This window comes from Amblyomma mixtum, chromosome 2, assembly GCF_055824585.1.
Source record: "Amblyomma mixtum isolate Tamu chromosome 2, ASM5582458v1, whole genome shotgun sequence".
NCBI lineage: Eukaryota > Metazoa > Arthropoda > Arachnida > Ixodida > Ixodidae > Amblyomma > Amblyomma mixtum.
The window spans coordinates 29,012,004-29,018,003 of NC_143013.1; positions in this window are offsets into that span (position 1 = coordinate 29,012,004).

The window sequence follows — 6,000 nt, forward strand, 5'->3', positions numbered from 1 at the left end:
AACGGTATCGCAAGCCGTTTGTATATGCAGCATTCAGACGAAGTCAATGGTAAAGTGTTTCCAGATGTCGAGGAATTCTGGGTGAGAGTCTTGATCTCCCACAGTTTTGGTGGGAGTGTAACAGGAAGAGTGGAGCAGCTCTCCCGACTATAGGTTAGCTCGGTGGGTAGGAATCTGTGTTGTGAGTAGTTTGGTCACTCTTTGGCACGTGGGAAGGTCCAATATGTGTGTGTCGTTGTCGAGGTTGCCGACGTTGTGAGCGAAAAAGTGTGCGGCCCACCTGCTACCTAGGTCACGTGACCTTGTGACGTCACGCAACTTCCTCACCATGGTAGCTGTTGAAGTGTCTCCGGATTGTGAGCTAGCTGCCCACCGTAACAGGTGACAGTTAAATTAATGATTTGCTCCGAGAGGCCGCACGGGATGAGCAACCTAGGTGTCGCACGCCCCACCGTTGGTTATGTTGTGAACAGCACCTGCTGGGGGGCTGTGCCGCATCGCTTAACCGGTGACACTATGGGTATTGTGAGGACTTTGCACGATCTGTGAGTGAAAGCAGAGGATGATCGCGTTTGACCCTTAAGGCAGAACGCGTCCCCTCAAGTTTTAAAGCAATCGCGTTACAATAGCAGAACAGTGTCTCCTAGCTTGAAGAAGAAAGAATCTCGGACGCTTTCACTGCGATGATGAAAGCGCCGACGGTCACCAACGGGAGTTAGATGGAGCACACTGGGCTCAGCAGACAGAACGTAAAGTGGCCCCGCTGTAAAGCCCGTAATGATGATGATAATGATGATGTCCTCAGGCTTAATGACTAGGACAGGACGCATCCCCCATGATGTTCTTTGTCTTCGTCGGAGAAGCCGAAAACGCTGCGCGATGGATACCACGGGCAACGAATCGTATTTATCTTTTTAGCTCTTCAGAATCTGCGGCCGTGTGCAAGTGCGAAGCGCTGCATTGTTCACATCGCATCTTTTCACATTCTTCAGGTCGCTCTTATTTCTAGGCAGTAGCCCCTACTATTGCTATATCGTCTGTAATTTAGCATTTCATTATAACTTGCCGTTGATTATTCTCTATACTGAAAGTATTAAAGCCCACATTGCCATAATGACTTAGGCGTCCAAGGCCTTAAATTAACGCAGCAAGAGTCCGCATAGCTACTTCTTTGCGAAGTTAAATATTTGACGTGTGCCAGATTGTATTCTATAAAATAAAAGCAACCGAAGAAACCAAACGATACTCGAGGGCGAAAAGCTGTTTCCTAGTTAGTTTACTTTTCTGCTAAGCTTTCTTACGTACAAAGACACCGCCATGAAAGTACGAGCACAAATTCACCAGGTAAAGCAGGGATAATACCAAGAACAATTTCTTCTTTGATTCTGCCTTTTTTTTTCCTTCCATGTTTCCCCGCTCAACGAGCAACATATCCAGAAGGCCATGAAAGTTGTCGATAAAATTATGCAAGCAGTGGCAGCCCTGCAGCTAAGCGGTACCTGTCAAGACGATCCACTGAAGCCTCCCCCTAAGTTATTTTGCTGTGCGGGTGCAGAAGTGAACGTTTTCTCCGTAGTGAGGAGATGTACATTTTTATCAACCCAGGCTACCAGTACCCGTGGATTGGATCAGCTCTAGTAGCTTAACAGCATCCACTTGCTCACCAGCTAGACATGTAACCACGTACAGCTTATGCGTCTAAATTCAACTGGCAATATATAAGCTCCTGAAGTGCGTACATTTTATTATGAAAAATTAGAATACAATCTTAAATGCAAAGCCCAAAATCCAAGGAAGTAACGTAAGCGACTAAAATACAATGGTTACGGTGGTACAAAGCAATGCGGGTTAAATACAGAATCTGCATCTGTGACATGCGTTTTCGCATTCTAGGCTCAAAACAAATAGATACCGTAATAATTGGAGCAACACAAAAACAAACGAATTAATGATGGCGCAAGGCATCAAGCTGAGAAGCTCCCAAATGGTTAACCAGTAATTATTAGGTTTCCAGGACAAAAGATACATGCGTTGGCTTCGTTATTCACGGTTGCGAAGAGAAGGTACCGCAAAAAAAAAAGAAATCTGATTACCAAATTTATGTTCATTAGTCGCTATCCATTATTCGTAGTCAATGTTCGAACAAAACAAGTCCTGCTTATTAGCTTCAAGGAAGCACGAGAGCTTGGAATTAAAAGTTCGTTCTAACAATCACTGGAACCAGCATCCTCTGCTTTGACACTGCAACCGAAGGCTTCGCGGAAGTCGTCAGAGCGAGGAAAAAGATTGTTGGCTTGGAAGCGTCGGCGACCAGGTGGCACGTTCTTCATAGCTGGACAGTAGTAGTGGAAAAGGATAAGCAGGAAAAACAGTTGGCTCCGGGATGTCTTGTAAAGTTGATGCGAATAGAATGTAAGCGTGGTATTCCAGTGTTTTCTTCGAGCGGCGTCAAGAGCGGCGTCTAAGCTCAGCTCGGGATGGTAGAAAGGGTAAGGGAAAGGGAAGATTCGTTGAGTCCTATTCTCTTTAGCCAGGCACAATTGGCGACGCTGAAGTCTTCGTGTTGTCGCGTCGCTCCAGGTCGACCTTAAAACACTTCTCCAGATAGCGTCGGCGATCAACATGCCGAAAGTCGCCAATGGAACAACGCGATCAACTCTCGACGTGATGTTGACAACGAAGTAAATACTGATTGGAAGGATCACAACGCCTCGGTAGCTTTGTGGCAGCCATCCCAACGTTCCTTTCAGTATCCTTGGTCTAGGGACGTCGCCAGGAATTGGGACACTGTACAGCGTCCATTGAGACTCGTGCATAAGTAGATAATTTTGCGCGTAATTATTCGTGAGCTTTGGCAGAGGCAAGTCCAGAGTGAAAACTTCGCTGGGAAGGAGGGGACGTGTGCTCTGGATGTACCTTCTCACAGACTCCATATCTTGTTGCGCGACTAGAGTTGCTGCCCTTTCTTTAACTGCCGTCGTAACCGCGCGGAAGTAAGCTTGCAACATGGCGTCATGTAGTTTCACGGCGGTCAACGTCTGCATTAAGTTCACTACCAGCAAAGGCAGAACCATTACGTACGATAAATTGTGGCAATAAATAAAGTATCGCTTCCGGATATCCCTGTTGTCTTTCTCTAATACAGTGCCAATCAAGAGCTGAGACGTCGCCTTGACGAGCGAGAAGACTACATTCTTCGGCCATGAAGTTTCATCCAGCAGAATGTGCAAGGAGCGCTTGAGCATGGCCACGTCGGAGATCAAGAAGACATCGCCCGTGATTTTGGACCTTGTCACATTTTCCAACAGCGTCCGCCACTCTTCTACAGTAAGGTCTGGAACTATGTTGTGCAGATGTGTCAGGTTGGAGGCAACGTAGGCTGGATGCAGGTTCACGCGAAGGGCCATATCCATCTCGTCAACTTCGCGTTCAGACACATTAAAGAACAAAGCCTCGTTTACTGCGCGGAGCGCATCGCGTCGAATTCGAAGGTAGATCTGCTTGGCCTCTGTGCTCATTGCTGGTTCCGGATTGGTGTTCAAGGTAACAACAAGGTTATATATTCTAAAGTACATTCTCGTAGGGAGTTCCTTGGGCCATAGTCTGAACATGTTCTCGCTCCAGAACAGTACCGGAAACATTATGGCGTACTTCAGGCTGATTTCAACAATTAGACGGAGGGGAAAATTTACACTCGGACCCAGAAATCCTAGTAAGGCTGAGACGGTCTGCGCACCGAGGCGTTCCCCTTGAACCGTGCTCGTAACACAGCTTCGGTAGTACTGGTAAGCGAGCTTGCCCGCGAGAGTTTTGGCAGGCTTGAAGCCCCAGGAGCCTTCGAGTAGTCGGGTGTCGAGATGGGCTCCGGGCGCTGCTTGAGCGCTGTATCTGTCGCATATGAAGTCGTAGATAGACTCACAGGGGTTGATGCTGCGGTTGACGATTCTCGACAGCAATGCCACATATTCCTCGCAGCACGATGCATCGGTGCGTGAAGTGTAGCCCGTATGGGACGCCCTCACTGCCATGAGGATGAGAGCGCAGAGTGCAGTCACCACCGGGATCAGGCACAGGAGGCTCAGAATGTAGAACAACGGACCGCGGCAGCACTGGAGAGATGTCCGATTAGTTGGTTGGTTGGTTGGCCTGGGCTGCGGTGCTGCCCGCATGATTCTTTCATCTTCTACTTCTGAGGTCCAGAGGACACGAGCCTCACGCGCACGCACTGTTCTTCTACGTCGATCTTTGTAGGCTTCGAGCACGTTCAGGCGTCAGCGATTAGTTAGCCGTTTCGCACAGACGCTGGGAAGAGGTTTTGTTTCGAAGGTTTAGAATGCTCCTTTATGTCAAAGGGCGTGTTGCCGCAGCAAAAAAAAAAAAAGTAAGTCCTTCGCACGGGATCATCACCATGAGTCTGTTATATATCTTGCTAAGAACACCATAGAGACTGTTCCATTGTCTGTAATTTGGAATGTTATTATGTACTTTGCGAGCAATTAGTCTTGTTTCTGAATATATTCAAATTTTCTCTCTTTCTTAACCCTAGTTTATTGCCTGTATCATGCCTGTACCATGCCGTTTCCTTCTTTTTTTCTTTTTCTTTAGAACCCGCTGTTCACTTTTTTTTTTCTTTTCTTTATTCATTGCCTATTGTTTCCAGGTCTTAGATGTTGTTTTTTGTTCGGTAATTCATTTGTTCTTTCGTCATCTTGCGACTGCTCTTTCTTAAATGAAAACTACAAACGAAATCTGTTCGTATTGCCACAAAGGAGAAGTCGACGAAATGAATACACAAGTCGCAACCGTGATTCGTGGTTACGATATAAAACCAGGAGCAAAGACTATCAGCGAGGGTGCAACCCGTAGATCTGTTTCCTGTCTGGTTCACGAACATCTTAGTAGATTGTTTAGTTAGTTTAACACTCTGTCGATGAATGAATGCATTAACAATGTAAGAATCATGCAAGTACAATTGGAAACATTTCTTTTTATTTGCTAAGACACGATGGTTAAATGCTCACAGTTCTCATAAATAAGACGGTTATCTTGTTAATGCCGTCACAGTATGCGCTAAAATGATTTGTGCTAATGAGTTCCTCAGTTCTACTTGCATTGCTGCTTAGTCCTGAACAGCTGAGGTACCTCGTTCTGAAGAGCATTATGTGGCGTAAACGGGAGCAGAAGTACGCGAAATGACGTGGCTGAGGGATTTGCCTGTTTGTGATTTCTGTTTTCAGCTGTATTTGCGTACCGGTTTGCATTGAGTAAGATGTGCATCATTTGGCCCAAGGTTCTCTTTTCACTTCTAAATATACCCACAGCTTTACTTACAGTACCAAATTTCTTTTTACAAAAAAAGCCTTTACATAGTTCATCTCAGACCGAGACCTAACCACACATAAACATCAGGGGAGACCGCGAGGTTGTTGTTGAGAGAAGCGATATCCAACGTTCATATAATCCTTCCTCACTAACAGGAAACCATCTCTCCTTCGTGCGGCTTTCCCCTTCCTACTGTGCATGCATTCGAAGCGTCCTTTGACGTTAGACTGTCCACGCTATCACGTTAAACAATTATTGAGCGGTGAGGCATTTTGTTAAGGCACTGAAATATTCCATGGCTATTACCAAATACAAAGTGCGTATGTTTCGTGATGTTAGTCACTATACAAAACCTTTAACAAATATGACTTCACTAGGCCATGGACAGTTGATTATAGGCTTACTGAATCATTTTTTTACACCTTTGGTTTTAAGAAATGACTCAAAATAAGCACACGTTCAAGTTGGGCTTATTAAGTCTTATCTCTTCCGTCCCTCGTAACGCTGGCTTGTTGGGAGAAGCAAATGGCTACGTTTCACTTTCAGCTAACGTCGACCAACCACAATGTAAAAAAAAAAAAAACATTGGAAGAGCACAAGCTTGGCTGCCGCTCTGTAAAGCTTCACATCACCAAAAAACGTTATCCAAGATCAGCAAAACAAAAATTCAGGTTCTAC